Source organism: Hemitrygon akajei, unplaced genomic scaffold (genome assembly GCF_048418815.1).
Source record: "Hemitrygon akajei unplaced genomic scaffold, sHemAka1.3 Scf000121, whole genome shotgun sequence".
Taxonomy (NCBI): Eukaryota; Metazoa; Chordata; class Chondrichthyes; order Myliobatiformes; family Dasyatidae; genus Hemitrygon; species Hemitrygon akajei.
The window spans coordinates 1,486,905-1,503,812 of record NW_027332007.1 but is presented as its reverse complement, the minus strand read 5'-3'; the positions used below and the strand labels follow the sequence as shown (position 1 = coordinate 1,503,812).

Genomic DNA, 16,908 nt, shown 5'->3' with positions numbered 1-16,908 from the left:
TTAAATGATGCACAACTATTAACTGACTGCAAGACGTTTGTGATGGCCTGAACAAAGCTGCACAAATGTAATGCCCACATTCATTAGTTTTGTCTGTATTCCAACACAGGAATAATACAGTCCATACTGTCAATGTTCACACCATTTTCCTCACCCCACTATCAGTCTGTTACATCTGCTCCCGAGGCCGCTGTCACTCACTGAGGTACCGTGACCAGAGAGTGATAAAATTGAGAACCTCTCCCTGCAAGTCACATGGGTTGTTACCCTGGCAACAGAGAAAGTGGCTCTCCAAAAAAGACCAAAAAAAAGAAATAACAGACTCACTTTGAATGCTGTCAAGATTAACACTTCGCCATTATGTAACGTTGAAACTAAAAAAATGTAATTATTGATGCGATACAGACTGGCCAGAAATTGACAAGAATTTTGAGATATATCATTGAAGTGATGGGATACAGGCTGGACAGAGGTTGAACAAGATGGTTGATATATATATCATTGAGTTGGTGGGATACAGACTGGACAGAGGTTGAACAAGATGGTTGATATATATCATTGAGGTGAGGGGATACAGACTGGACAGAGGTTGAACAAGATGGTTGATATATATCATTGAGGTGATGGGATACAGGCTGGACAGAGGTTGAACAAGATGGTTGATATATATCATTGAGGTGGTGGAATACAGACTGGACAGAGGTTGAACAAGATGGTTGATATATATCATTGAGGTGATCGGATACAGACTGGACAGATGTTGAACAAGATGGTTGGTATATATCATTGAGGAGATGGGATACAGACTGGACAGAGGTTGAACAAGATGGTTGATATATATCTTTGAGGTGATGGGATACAGACTGGACAGATGTTGAACAAGACGGTTGATATATATCATTGAGGTGAGGGGATACAGGCCGGACAGAGTTTAAACAAGATGCGTGGGGAATGAGCAGATGGAAAAAGGGATCATCATTAGTTTTCTCTTCATTCCAACACAGGAATTATTCTGTACACACGGTCAATGCTCACAACTTCCTCCCCACCCCTTTATCAGTCTGTTACATCTGCTCCTGACGCCACTAACTCTCGCTGAGCAACGGTGATCAGGGAGCGATAAAAATGTTTACCGCTCCTTGCCGGTCACATGGGCTGTTATCCTGGCAATGCAGAAAGCGGCCCTCTGAAAATGACCGAAAAATGTAAACAATGGAGTCAATTTCAAACGCACTGAGTCTCGTTATGACAAGATTAACAGGATTCGATATTACATGTACTTGTTAAAAATAAGACTGTGAACCTTGGTTTTCAATAATTGGTGTGACCCCCCACTACCCCGTATAGCAATAACTTTAGCCAAATGCTTCTGATAACTGTAGATATTCCTGCACATCGGCTCGGAAGAAGTTTAGGCCATTCCGCCTGACAATACTGTTTCAGCTCTGGGATGTTGGTGGGATTCCTTGCCTGAACTGCTGCTGCAGGCCATTCCACAACATTCCCATGGGATTAACGGTAGGACCTTGATTCGACCATTCCAAAAATGCGAAATTTTCTTTTGAAATCACTCTCCTATCGATTTACTCTTGTCTTTCAGATAATTGTCTTGTTGGATTATCCAACTTCAATTAAACTTCAGGTGACGGACTGCTACCCTGACATTGTCCTGTAAAGTGACTTAATATAAAATTAACTCAACTGCTATTTTATAACGTTGAAACTGAAATTGTAATGTTTGCCTTTACCTTTGTAGGCCAACAGGAATAAAAGGCTTTTAATATAAAACTGAAATAATAGTGCTGGAAACTCGTTTCATCAGATTAGATTTGTGGAAAGAAAACTGTGGAAGACCCAGTGTCAGAACTGGGACTGTCCAAGATGCTGCCCGATCTGCTGAACGGTTCCAGCATTTTCTCTTTTTACTTTAAATGATGCACAACTATTGACTGATTACAAGACGTTTGTAACGGCCTGAACAAAGTTGCACAAATTTAAGTCCCACATTCATCAGTTTTCTCTTCATTCCAAAACAGGGTTAATACAGTCGATACAGTCAATGCTCACAACATCCTCCCCACCCCACTATCAGTCTGTTCCATCTGCTCCCAAGGCCGCTAACTCTCAATGAGAGGAAGTGACCAGAGAGCGATAAAAATGTGCACCACTCCCTGCAGATCCTGTGGCTGTTCCTGGCAACAGGGAAACTGCCTCTCCAAACATGACCAAAACAGGAAATAACAGACTCAATTTTAAACACTGAGAGTCTCCGTCTGACAAAGATTAACACAGCGGCCATTTGGTAACTTTGAAACTAAAATTGTAGTGACTGTCTTTATCCTTCCTCATTCTGCATTAAATAAATCCTCTGGTAGTTCCAGGTAACAAACACTGATTTCAGAAATAATTCCATGAGGCAAAATACTTCACAAAATATCTTCGGAGTGAAGATCTCACAACACGGATCGACCTCGATGGGTTTTGTCCAGGAAGGGGGTGAGACCGCGAGTTCGGGGAAGTTACCGGGACTCACTGCCCAGCATCGCTCGGGACCGGACTCAGTACTCACCGCATGGATCTTGTCGGTCTCGCTCCGCTGAGAATAATCCGACCCCCCGGCTCCCCGCCCGAGGGGGGCGAGGACCCTCTGCCGATCCGGATCCCGCCGACAATCCGCCGCTCCAGACCCGCTTCAGCAAAGACAAAGAATCACCGCCCGTCCCGGGAATGTGAGCAGGCGCAGTGTGCATATTACGTCATCACGGAGGGGGCGGGGCCTCGGATACAAACCCGCAGATGCCGCCAATCCGCGGTAAAACAGGATCACGTGACCCGGTGACTGTTCCTCGCCCCTCACACGCTGCTCGACCCATCGGCCTCATTTCCCACATTATTTCACATTCACAGCTCTCCCACCTCAGACACGTTTCTGCCCGATCCCCATTTCCTCGATCATGGAATTAATTTCCATCTTCTGCAGCCCCGTGTCCAACACTCACCTCCCACCCCCGATACTATTTCCACCTTCTCACCTCCCCCTCACCTGGATCCACCTCTCACTCCCGAGCTCTTGCCCCATCCTCACCCCTCACCTCTTTTCTCTGACTATTTCCCGTCCACTCTCAGTCCAGAGGGAGGGTCTCGGCCCGAAATGTTGACGGTCCATTTTCCTCCACAAATGCTGCCCGACCCACTGAGTTCCTCCGGCAGTTTGTTCTTTGGTCTGTATAACCCGTGTTAGTATGGGGAGCAGGATTTTACACCATATTCCAGGTACAATCTTAACAAAGCACAAATAATTGTCACTTTGCCCGGACCACTGGCCCCGCTTGCAGGGCAACAGTCTGCCGGTGTTTGCCCCCCAATGTGGTGAATCCCTCTGCTCGACACCACCGTGGGCTCAGACATTTCCACAGATGAGCCCCTCCTGTCCCCACCGGGACAAACATCCTGTCCGCCCCCTCTATCACCATCTTCATACTGTCAATAAAATACCTCGTCTCCCACCCTCCCCGGGGATCCGGCATCAAACCGACGGGCCGAGCGGTCTCCTTCTACCTCTTAGCAATACATCAGACGCCGGCCGCAGGAGACGCTTCACAAACGCCCCAACTTCCCTCGTAGGGAAATAGAAATAAATCAGAAAGCGGACATTTACTTTGAGGTATTCTCCGCTCTGAGGAGGCTGTCGGCGCTTGAGCGGGAGACGGACTCAGCGGGGTAACGCCCACTCGGCCTGTCCGCCTCCGCGACTGGTTGTAACCAGTGATTGACATCGCTTCGCACCAATGGGAATAGCGCAGCTCCTGAATCCTCTGTTGAAAGCTCGAGCACAGCAGCGCGTGAGTGACGTAAGACACCGCGCACGTGAGGTTAGATCCCGGTGTGGGGAGCCCAGGTGTGACGTCAGGCCCGTAGTGGGAGGAGCTGTGGACGTCACCTGTGGGGGAGCGCAGGCATTTAAAAGCACCTTAATGGACTTTTCAGTGGGACAACAACATTAATGACGAGTTTCATCACTGAATCCAGTGTTGTGGGATGTAAAGTCCGCTGTTATGTGTCCGGCTGTGCCGTGTTGTTGTTGGAGTGGGCAGCGTGGTGTTTGTCTCGATTCGGGTCACAACACCAGAATTGCCAGCGGGGTCCACACACAGTGTATTAGTCAACAGAAAGCCTCTCGTCCCTGCAGTCTTTGTCTCCTGGTAAACTCAACACCCTGACAGTGTTGACCATAGATACCCCTTCCTCTCAGAGTCAGGGGATCATTCTGACAGCTGATCGCAGCGAGGAATTATATTTATTGGTCATTAAAGTTCACCCAGGTTCGTTTGGACAGATTTGATGTGGAGTTCGGGGTGTCACAGTGAAAGGGCCGGACGGCCGAACTCTCTCCGTTGTCCAAACATCCTTCCAGGTGAGGCGACACTTCACCTGTGAATCTTCCGGGGTCGCCTGTTGTGTCCGCTGCTCCCGATGCGGCCGCCTCTACACTGGTGACACCGGCTCCTCCGCAGTTGTGCGGGGTAGGAGTGTTTTTTTTTTGGGAGGGGGGCGGTCGATGACATTGTTCCCTTTTGTGTGGGAGGGGTGGGTTTTGGGGGTTTGATGATCGGGATGTTTTGGGGGTTTAATGCGGGGGTTGAGGTGGGAGTTTGATTTTTCTCTCTGAACGACTTTCATGCTCTTTCTTTGTTTCGTAGTTTTCTGTAGAAGAAAAAAAGCTCAAAAATTGTTTACGGATACCTGCTTTGATAATAAATTAACCTTTGAACTATCCGCTCCGAGCGGGACTTCGTGTTGTCCAACAATTTTCATTCCGATTCCCTCTGGGGAATCTTTTGATGTTGAAAATGATCATAAACCTCTGATTGCATTGTTTTATGCGGGGGTGGGGAGTGGGAGTGTGATTTTTCTCTCTGATAGATGCTACCCGGCCGGCTGACTTCCGCCAGCGTTTTGTTTGTTGTGCTTTGGATTTCCAGCATCTGCAGACTTTGTCGTGTTTGTCATTTAACGCTCCGTTGTCCCTCCCGCCTCCGGCCACTGTGTCCCTCTGTAGGGACCCCCGACCACGGCTTCTGCAGCCCAGAACCTCCTGCTAAACGCAGGCGCAGTGCCGACCGTAGCTATTATTCTGTTCAGGCGTCCGTGAAGAAGGGTCTGATCACGGGTTTGTGGCAATCGGGGGACGGTTGGTGTGGAATCACAACTTTGTGGGCCGAAGGGCCTGTATCGTGCTGTAGGTTTTCTATGTTTCTATGAAAAGTGCCGGGAACGAGCTCTGCCGGACGGCTGGAGGCTCCGGGCTCTCCGGTCCCGCAGCCCCGGTTTTAGCTTTGCGCCCTAGCCCGGGCTGTGGGATCAGTTAGTTGTGGTTCCCAGGCTGGGAGGGGTTTAGGGTGAAGGGAATCTGTCTGTGTGTGTGGGGAGAGGTTACGGTGGACTGTGGGTATGGGGTGAGTGGAGGGAAAGGTGTGGAACCGTAGTCGGGGGGAGGAGGGTGGGGTTGCTGTTGTGAGAAAGTGGGATGATCGGACGTTTCGTGACCCGGGTCGAATAAAGTTGTGAACAGGGCAGGATCTGTTCCATTGTATCGGACGTTCGCGTGTCCTTTCAGGAAGCAGCAATTCTCTCTTCAAATGAATTGCTGTCTAATCTTGCTGTTAACATGGTGTTTGTTACAAAGCCCCAGTGTCTGGAAGAGCTGTCACCGTCATGGGCTGTTGGTGCAGATTGGGATGGCGGTGGGGTGTCAGTGACCTCTGTATTTGAGAACAACATGGGTTTCTACATCCTCCTGTGAGATATAAATGTACCTCACAGTGGATTCAGATCAGCTGGCATATCTGGAGTTTGCAAAGGCGAATGGAACAGGGAAGGGGTGAGGAGAGAGAGTTTTAACCAGCGAAACATGCTCTGGGGTGGAGGGGTACAGGAGCTGTCTGATAGATCGTTTTACAGTAATTGTATTTTTATATAATCTCACAGACGGTAACTGAGGAAGGAGCTTGTTGAGGGAGGATACCCGGAGGTGAGCAGGTCAGACACGGTATCAGGAGAGTGACAGTGATGTGATTTCCTGTGTCACGGGTACAGACAGTCGTCTCAAGTGAGGAGTTTGTGTGGAGATGCAGCTTCCCTGGAGGTGGAGGAAAGAGTACACACCAACAGGTGGAACCAGCTGTGGGAAGACATGTATTGTCAGGTCTGACGACGAGCTGAATATGCAATAACTTTAAGACTGAATCAGAAAACCATTCCGAGAGTATTTGAAATGTCAGAAGCAGGGGAGATGTGATCACATGTGCAGAGGGCAGGGGTTGTGTCTCCATCAGACCCTCAGTGAGATGCTTCAAGTTACGATGTGCAGGGATGAAATCACAGTGTTCGGGGTCTGATTTAATCACTGATTCTGACACAGTGAGAGGGTTAGTTTTGCTGTAAGCCGGCAACATTAATGGAAGAAGACACAGGAACTTCATCAATTGCCAGTTGTTTAGCAGAAGTGATCAATTTGTATATTACTTTGACAGAAGCAGATATTCACAATGGTGACAAAGGGGTGCAGTCTGGCTTATTTCAGGTTGGAGTGGGGTGTGGAGTTTTGAAATGAATGCCTTGAATTCCTATCGTTAATTTAGCATGTCCAGAGTGGTGGATCACACAGGACGGAAACAGGCCTTTGGCCGGCCATACCTGTTCTGACCATCCACTCACTGTCTACACTGGTCCCATTTATCAGCACTTGGTTCGTAGCCGACTCTATCTCGGCAGTTTCAATGCTCATCCACTTCGTAAATGTTGTGAAGGGACCAGCCTCCACCACCACCTAGAGCATTGAGTTCCAGATTTCAGCTATGCTCTGAGTGACAAATCTCCTCCTCAGATCCCTCTAAACCTCTTCATCCTCTGCTTAAATCCATGCCCTCTTATCTGTGAAACCTCTATCCCAGGATCGGGGCCGATATGGGCATCAGTGAGGCCTTCGATAAGGTTCAGCATGGTAAGTTGCTGTGGAAAGTCAGATCACACGGGATCCAGGGAGAGCTGGCTCACTAGTTGCACAGTTGTCTTGATGGCAGGAAGCAGAGAGTGATGGTGGGAGGCTGTTTATTGGACTCGAGGCCCGGGCTTAGTGAGGTTCCCCAGGGTTACACCCCATTGCTCTCATTATTCATTGATATTTAATGATATATCCGTTTGCACAGTTTGTTGAATTCTATGCTCCACTTGATCTTTCATTGATCCTGTTACTATTCTATAGATTTACTAAGTGTTCCTGTAGGAAAAACTATCTCAGGGTTGCATGTGGTGACATATATGTACTCTGATAACAACATTTACTTTGAATATCAACCATTGCTACTTGTCATCTAGATCAATAATTTGGCTGAGAATGTACAGGGTATGGAGAGTAGGTTTGCCGCAAGTTCAAATAATTAGTTTTTCTGAAAGATATTAAGTATAACCTCTCCGCTCTGTTTCACTCTCCGTGCTCGACCACCCCTCCCCATTATTTTCTTCCCTCTCTGCTCCGTCCTCCCTCTCACGCTGACATTGGACATACGTTCAGGGTGAAAGTGAATTATTTTCGGGGAACATGAAGGGGAATTCTCCACTCAGATGTTGGTGAGAGTGTGGAATGAGCTGCCAGTGGAAGTGGAGGATGTGGCTTTGATTGAGACACTCAAGAGGAATTTGGGTGAGGACGTGTATGGGAGGTGTATGGAGGCTCTGGTGCAGGTAGCTGGAACCAGGCAGTAACAACAAAAACGGGTCGGCATGGACTAGAAGGGCTGAAAGAATGCAGAAAAAATTACGCGGTTATTGCCGGGACTGAATATTTTTAATTAAACAGAAAGGTTACATATGTCAGCACTTTATTCCCGAGCGGGTAGGGACCGAGGGGAGATTTCATAGAGGTGTACAACACTATGAGGCGGATGGAGAGTGTGAATGCAAGCGGGCTTTCTCCACTGATGTTCGGTGAGAATACAACTAGAAATCATGGGCGAATGGTGAAACGTGAAAAGTTTAATGGAAACATGAGGGGAAACTTCTTCACCCAGAGGGTGGTCAGAGTGTAGACAGTGTCGCCAACGCAAGTAGTGATTGAGACTCCGATGCCAATGTTTACGAAATGATTGGATATGTACTGAGATATGGATGGCCACGGTCCGGGTTCAGTCGATGGCAGTAGGCAGTTTAAGTAATTCCTCAGTGGCCTGACGGGTTGAAGACCCTGTTTCTGTGCAGTGGATCCCTATCGGTGTCTGACTGTATGTCTGGGTTAGAACTTCAGTGTGTCGCAGCACCGACCAATCTATAAAGTCGTTGATCCTGTTCTTGAATGGTTATAGCATGAGAAGATGGAAGCTTTGGAAATTGTTTATTCTGTATTCCCCAATTGCCTGCGATGGTTTTCAAGGAAGACAAGAGTGAGCCCGGATATTTGCTTTGCCTTCGCTGCGTTTTCAGTTTGTGTAGATTTGTATGTTTCATTTATTATTGATTTCAATGGGAGACACGGATTCCACACCGGCCATGTGGATTCAGGGTTAAATGGATCGAAATATGAGCGTATCTACACCCGACACGATAAAACCACGATTCAGAGGTAAATTGGCATTCAGATAAATTGGTCTGTACTTGAATTGGGAATTTGGAATTGACATTTTGGAAGGCCGGTTCTTTTAGTAAGCACTAGAAGCTGCTGCTGAACACTTTGAAATGCTGGTTTTAAGTTCTCGGGTTTCACTGAAAATCAGGTTGTAAAGTCATTGTAGCATTTGCCCTGTAATATGTAAATGACAGGTCAGTTTCGAAAACGCGCTGGTGCAGTCAGTCGCTCAGCGATTTGTTTACATCGTCAGTCCTAATTCCATTAATTATCCAGGTGCTGCTGTGTGATCAGATTAAATCGATTATTTCCTCAGCCCTGTTTCTTGGAGCACTGTAACTGCGGACTCGCAATAGAGTTGTAAAGTGTACCGAAGTTTCGACTCTCCATGCGGAACACGGCTGCCCTTTGTCTTCCAGCCAGAATTCACTCTGTCTACCACATCATCTGCTTTCGGCTAGGAAGCCAATTCTGAATCAACGCAGTCAGGTTCCCCTCGATCCCATGCCTTCTGACTTTCTGAATGAGTCCACTTTGGGGAGCTGATGAAAAGCCTGAGCATAATTAATGCACCCACATCGACTGTTCAAATTCCTCTATTTGATTGATTTTCACTTTTTCAAATAACTCAATCTGGCTAATAAAGGACAACATGCCATGTTGTTTCTCCTTAACCAGACTACGTTTCTCCAAATACACATAAATTCCTTCTTCAATTATCCTCTCCTGTAGTTTACCCACTACTGATGTAAAACTGCCTGCTTATAATTACAAGAAATATCCCTATCATCTTTCGTCAACAAATGAATAACATTTTCCACTCTCCAATCATCTATTTCTACTTCCCTGGCCAGCGAAGACACAAATATCCTGTCCAAAAGTGCAGCAATATCTTTGCTCGCCTTCCAAAATTACCTGGACTATATCCCTTTCGGCACCGGGGAATCATCTATCATAATGTTTTCCAAGTTTCCAGCGCATCCTTTTTCTCAGCGTCGGCAGGTTCTGGCATTTCTGCATTTTGACGCTGTGTTCACATTGACCTATGTATTCAGTGAGGAGCTTCACCGCCTCCTTGGACTCCAGACACAAGTTTTCCTCTTTTACATCTGATCTGCCCACACTCTCTCTGGTCATCTTTCTGTTCTTCACTTATCTTAGTGCAACTCTACTCCCCTTCTAACTTTGATGTCCATTGTTAAATTCATTTTCTATCTACATTGTTACTCGCCCTAAGCCAATCTGATCCTTTCTTCCTGAAACTTAAGTATCTTTCTTTCTTCCTCTTGACAAGCTGTTCCAATTTCTTGTCAGCAAGGGTTACTTTCCGCTATCGTCCTTTCCCTGCCTCAATGAGACAAGCTTTTACTGAACCCCATGTAAGTGTTTCCTGAACAATCTCCACATATGTGTTGTGCATTTCCCTGAGTACATCATTTTCCTATTTACCTTCCCAAGTTCCTGCCACGTAGCCCGATATATCGCAATTAAATAATTCCATGCTCTCTGGTCCTATCCCCGTGCAGGGTGGATGTCGGGGAGTTCTCCCTGTCGTTCTGAAATGCTGACCCGCGTAGAGATCTGTCACCTGATCCGTTTCGTTATCTAATATTAGATACCGTATGGACTGTTCGCAAGTCCGCCTGTCTTCATATAGTGACATGAATCCTTCCAGCACACAACTGAGGATTTCTGTCATAACCAAACCTTTTACCCTGGGGATGTGCCAAAGAATATTAGGGAATTTTCAGTTGCCCTTGCAAATAACATGACACGTGTCCAAGTTCCGCTTCCCGATCGGTACCACCCTGTTTCAGTCGCCGTTTTTATTTTTGTTCAACTTGTGGGCGGCTGTATAGAATACTCCAAATGGGGAGATCGCGTCCTTCATGTTTCTGTGTTCGTCTCACAGTCTATCAACAAACGAACGCTCCACGTTGTTCTCCCTTTCTGCAGCTGCGATACTATCCCTGGTTTCCCATCGCACTCCCATTACACTCTGTTACCCGACCCTGTCCATTTTGAAACACCTAAAACTCGGAAAGCCCTGAAGCCATCCCTGCCCTGTTGACACATTTCAGTGGCCATTGACATTGTCAATTTATAATTTCCTGTCAGACACATATCATGTTCAGATGTTCGCGCAACCAGCGTTTATTTAAGTATGTAAAATTAGTCTATGTACATTAGCGAATCTTATGTACCTTTCACAGACAGGCGAGTGTCTGTGATAGATTGTAACATAATTGAACCAATCTAACATTCACGGTAGCAGCATTGAGCGTTTGTATTGCTACCTACCTGAACTGTATCACGTCAGCAATCTTCCGCCAATTCTCCAATTCCCGGATGACCAGGCATATGAATGGTTGAATTTATGACATACTTGCCAAGCCTGTTCATTTTAATACGGCTTTATTTGAAAACTCCGCTGAATTGCCATTGTAGGCGGACGTTATCTACACAGATGGCCATTTAATGTAAACACATACTTCATTCCATTCCTCAGCTCCTCTCTGAATTTCCTCTGTGTCAGTGTATAGATACAAGTATTGGTGCACATGCTGAGCATTTGCAACATTAACCCAAATTGTTGGAGGATATATACCGGGGAACTCAAATATCTGTCCTCGTAAAAATAGTTTTGCGCTTGCCATTTTAGAGAACGGGCTACATGGGGAATCCACAATAATATGAAATTAGCTGATATAGAAAACAGCAAAATCATCGATTTTCTGCGCTTTTCCAACTCGGCATCTTTCTGATTGTCGCTGCTGTGCCGAAGCTTTCTGCGGACTCTATTTGCCACCACGATATGTCTTACGGTTAACCCATTAAACACCAGGATTAAGCCGATTGGGATCAATGGTGTTAAAATACGGTCCAGTAATTCGTATCCTTTCCACACGGGTGAAGTAGCGTACTCATCTGTGAGGGTGCACCGCCACGGCGTGTTGTCAATGATGCCGTAAGGTTCAATGACAAAGTAAAACGGGACACCTCTCCCGCAGTTCACTATAACCACGGTCACGATAACCACCGTTGCTGTTCTCTCGGTGCAGTATCGCTCCCGCAACTTTTCGCAACATATTGCGATGAAGCGATCGAAGGTAAAACTGACCGTGAACCAAACAGAACAGTCCGACGTTACGACCCGAAATACAAGTGTCAGTGCGCACACAGGAGTGATGAGCAGGGATCTGGAATAAAAGTAGATATTGTTGGTCTGATCCATTAAAGCAGCAACGATAACCACCAGTAGATCGGCTGCTGCCATTCCAACCAGGTAACGGGTGATGCATTTGGAGAGTCCGCATTTTCCCCGAGAGAGGATCACCATCGCCGTTAAATTAACTGCAAGAAATTTGAAAAGAGATTAGAGATATGGTCATCTCCCTGCATGCCCCCATTCTACCGATGGTATGCAGGGTAAGGTCTTGGAAGTGGAAAGCGGGAGTCTGCGTCGCTGCACTCCGGCTGGGCAGGTTCGAGCAAAGAATCTGAGTTCCATGGCTCACGTACCGGTGAACGGACGATCGTCCCTGTAAACAACACCATTTCCATTACTAGAGGTGAAAGAGCTAAAGGGATTGTTTGCAGTCGTGACAAAGTGGAATCAAAAGATACAAAACACAATTTATCATTTACCAACCCGCGTGTCGGAAATAGACTGGACAGTCATTTAAATAAGCTGCTATGTTGTTTTAAGCTCGAAGTGTCTGCACTGATAGAAACTCGGACCTAGAAAAGCAGAGACCAGCATCACTTCAGAAAGCCTAGCGAGGTGAAATTATGAAACAATGTCAATATCGGTATATGCGTAATTGACAAATGAATAATCACTTCGAACAAAGTACGAAAATGAAAATTAAACCATTGGATGCCTGAAACCTCCATTCCGGAAACACGTTTCAGCCGACGGTAGCATCTGTGCTCAGTAACAGTGCGAATACCGCAGCAGAGTAACGACGGCACCATACATAAAGTAACCAGCTCCGGCATTTACCGGCGACACCAACCGCTACAAGTGTGGGATAGAAAATGGCCGCGATGTAGTAAATCGCCGGATATCCCATATTCGTTCAGAAGCAGCGTTCAGTTGTACGGAACGTTTCAGCTGCTCAGATGGACTGGTGATCGGTTTAGCAGACTTTTATTGAGGAGAGAGCAATTCCACTGAGGCAATTAGCGTGGCTATCACGTCAGGGACATTAGTGACAACCAACAGCACAAACACTTACGTTAAACTATTTTTACTCTCTCAATCCCCTTGTCATGAATTTGACTCCTCAAGGGATTTTGCAATGTAATTACTTTAAAACAAAATATGATGTGCTTTTTTTCCCATGTTATTTTCCATGATACCTGGCTTCAGCTATTTAAATGAAGATATATTTTGTCATTGTTGCTTTTAAATCAGGCATTCAGCTTGAAGTCGATTTATCTGGAATATTTGACGGAACACATTCGCTTCTGAAATTGAGGGGGGTTTGTTCTGGCGGCTGAAATGGAGAACACTTATTTATTAAAGGGGAACTTCCATCATCTTTTCTTTCCTTCGTTCCAGTCATTCCGGGCGGTTTGAGTGATGGAAATCACAGTGACAGCTGACATGTGTTACAATAAAATGCACTGCACATATTCCTCCAAACACTTTAAAAGATCCGCAGCGATATTCCAGAGGCCTGTGATCAAAAAGGGAACGTGTCCTCGGGAGATTAGCGAGGGCTGTGGACAGTTTGAAGAACAATGTTTTCCAGCGCACACATGGGCCGTTTGGCAGGAACTTGACCTCTGCCAGTGAAGGACTTGACCGCCCCATACCCGTGACGTGCGATGCAGTCTGTTTAACTTTAAAGATATTCTCAGTCCTGCCACAATTCTACCATTATTTCTCCATCCATTCTCTGTTTGAACAAATATAGTAAGCAAAATCTACGATCAATCAGCAGGTTCTCAGACTGTTGTATCATTTGCCACGAAGTTGTATATTTCCCCCTCTGATTTACTGTCAGGTCTATTGCCTTTCGAGCGTCACTGTGAGTATGTGCAGAACAGCGGAAGTGTTCAAGCTCACCTGTCAATCACACTTCCTTCTGCTCCTGCAGCGCACCGCTCCGTGCCGATTGTGGTTCTCGTACTGATGAGCGGCCCTCGGCTTATTGGAGAGAGTCTCATCACTCCGTTTCCATTGTGGAACTCGTACTAATGTGCGGCCCTCGGTTGACTCGAGAAAGTATCACCTCAGCCTTCAAAGTCATCCTTCCAAAGTGAATCACTCCGTAACGTTCCGGGTTGAACTCCATCTGTATCTTCCCAGCGCTGCTCTGCGTCCTGTCACTGTCCTGTTGTAAACTCTGACTACCTTCTGTACTATCCCTAATTCCACCAACCTCCACATCATTGCAAATACAATAAACCACCCTTCCACATTTATTCACATCATTTTAAAGCACAAATATCCTGGGGTCTCAGAACAGATCTCTGCAGGACACCACTGGCACCAGCATCCAGGGAGAAAACGCTCCATCCACAACTACCCTCTGCCTTCTGGGGCGTCAGTCCTGAATCCACAAGCCAACTTTCCCAGGATACCAAACCTTCTGAAAGGTCCTGCCATGGTTAACCGTAAGTAGAACCGTCACATCCTCACAGAATTGAACCAGGCTCGTGAGTCATGATCTGCCCCTCACAAAGCAATGCTGACTCTCCCAAATTAGGTAATCTTTCTCCAAATTCTCGTAAATCCTGTTTCTAAGAAAGTTCTCTGATAATTTGCCCATCACTGAAGTAGGACTCACCGCTTCCCGCAGTCACTCAGGCTTTCTCCCGACCACACAAGAAAACGTATTTAACCTACTGTACTTTTATTTTCAAAAGTTCCAGTACATCCTCTCTCTTAACTTCGGTATGTTGTCGCACATCGGCCTATTTAACGACCTCCTCACAAGTATCCCTCTCACTGGTGAATTCTGAACTAAAGTCTTCATTCAGGACCTTCCTTTCTTCCCGCGACCTCAGGGGCTTGGTTCATCTTCTATCCCCGACCGGTCCTACATTCATTCCAGTCATCATTTTCTTCACATACACCTAGAATGGCTTGGGGTTTTCCTGAAAGCCAATGCAGACCTTCTGTAGACGTTTCTAGTGATCCTAATTCCATTCTTCTGTTTGTCCCCGGCTACTTTGTAGATCTACAGTCATGTCTGATCCTTGCTTTCTAATCCTGAGGTCAGCTTCCTGAAGCTTCTTTCTTCCTCCTGACCAGATGTTTCACATCTCTTGTCAACCATTGTTCCTTCACCCTACCGTCCTTTCCCTGTCTGGATGGGGAAAACCTCTCCAGAACCCCGTTTAAGTGCAGCCTAAAATATATTCACATTTCCGATGTAAATTTTCCAGAACATATCCATTCCTGATTTATGCATTGATGTTCCAGCCTAATATCTTCATAATTCCACTTGCACAGTTAATTACATCGGGAAATGACACAGACCTGTGGGACGAGAGCGGGTAGAGTGATTAACTTGAACCCTGACAAGGGGCAGTGGGCAGAGAGTGTGGCAATGCGATGGGTATGGGGAATGACACGAGGTTGTGGGGACACAGCGGGGCATTGAGATTACTTGGTGACTGACGCGGGCTTGTGTCATTAATGTATGTAACCATTTTACGAAAGGAGGGTGCTGGAACCCTTATGATTTCCCTGCCGACACAACCGATCCACAGACGGCGCAATAGTCACTGCTCTACACACCGTCCTTACACAGCTGGAGAAGAAGGATGCTTATGTGGGGATGCTATTCTTGGACGACAGTTCAGCATTCAACACCATCATTCCCCCCAGGCTCGACAGGATGCTCAGAGATCTCGTCCTTGACCCTGCCTCTCAGATCGCCAGCAGGTTGTCAGAGTGGGCTCCCTTACCTCCACTCATCTGACTTTCATCACAGGAGCACCTCAGGGCCATGTACTGAGGCCGCTCCCTTACTCCCTGTATATCCATGACTGTATCGACACCCACAGCTCCAATCCGTTAATTAAATTTGCCAACGATACTATATTGATTGGACTAATCTCAAAAAATAACGAAGTGGCCTACAGGGAAGAAGTTATCTCTCTGACACAGTGCCGTCAAGTAAACAACTTCTCCCTCAGTGTCGCAAAAACAAAAGCGCTGGATGTGGATTACAGGAGGAATGGAGACGGGGTAACCCCTATTGACATCAATGGATCTGGGGTTGAGAGGGTAAACAGCTTTAAGTTCCTCGGCATCCAGATCACCGAGGACCTCACCTGACATGTACACACTGGCTGTGTGGTGAAAAAGGCACAACAGCTCACTTAGAGATTATAAGCTGTATTCGGTCCCTTTTCTTAGAAAGGATGGGCTAATACTTGAGTGAGATTAACAGAGGTTTATGAAAATGATTCCAGGATTGAATACCTTGTCATATAAAGAGATTTTGATGGGTAATACAATTTAAACCTATCGAATGACCCCGATGGGCTGGATGTGGAGGGGCCGTGTCCTATGTGTGGGAGAGTCTATGACCAGAGGAGATATTTTCTGAATAGAGGGTCGTCCATTTGCAACGTTGATGAGTTTAGCCAGAGAGTGGTGACTCTGTGGAATTCGTTGCCACAGGCAGCTGTAGAGGCCAAGACTTTGTGCTTATTTAAGACAGAGGTTGATAGATTCTTGACTTGTCAGGACATGAAGGGATACAGGGCGAAAGCCGGAGATTGGGTCTGAGAGGAAAATTGGACCAGCCATGATGAAATGGCTGAGCAGACTCGATAACCTAACTCTGCTCCCATGTCTTTTGCTCTTATGTTTAATATCCATCTCTCAGTTGTATTGTATCTGGCTGATCTGGTTCATGCATTGCCAGCTCTACTGCAACGTTCATCATTCTGCTCTGCACTGACCCTGTCTAAAGTTCATGTCTTTCCCTTTAAAATATAGTTCTACTATTTATTTAATTAATTCTTCTACCTTTGATGATGGAGGAGCGAGCGACTGTCTATACAGGGTATGTCAACCTATAATAATTATTACTATATTTTACTTGTTTCTCAGCTCAAGCTGGTATAACGAGGTAGAGCCATTGCGAAACACACTCATTTCTCAGTTTGCTAGGAAATCGTGTGCTCAAGTTGCTGGGATGTCTTCTATGGGCAGACAAGAGTGGTTCACTTGATCTTCCATAGTGACCATTTCTTCATGTTTCTGGATTGTGCTCTCATTTGAGTTTAGTGGTGTGTATTTTGTATTAGTTTTACAT

General features: G+C 46.2%; 1 protein-coding gene across 4 annotated transcripts in view; it reads right to left on the bottom strand.

Annotated features, from left to right (window-relative positions):
- Positions 1 to 2,725, bottom strand: part of LOC140723634 (NACHT, LRR and PYD domains-containing protein 3-like) — a 31,870-nt gene extending 29,145 nt beyond the window's left edge. For all 4 annotated transcript variants that reach the window (XM_073038214.1, XM_073038212.1, XM_073038213.1 and 1 more), the window contains exon 1: positions 2,570 to 2,725. The gene's annotated coding sequence lies outside the window, so the exon portion shown is untranslated. The remainder of the gene's footprint in view (positions 1 to 2,569) is intronic.
- Between the last annotated feature and the right edge of the window lie 14,183 nt (positions 2,726 to 16,908).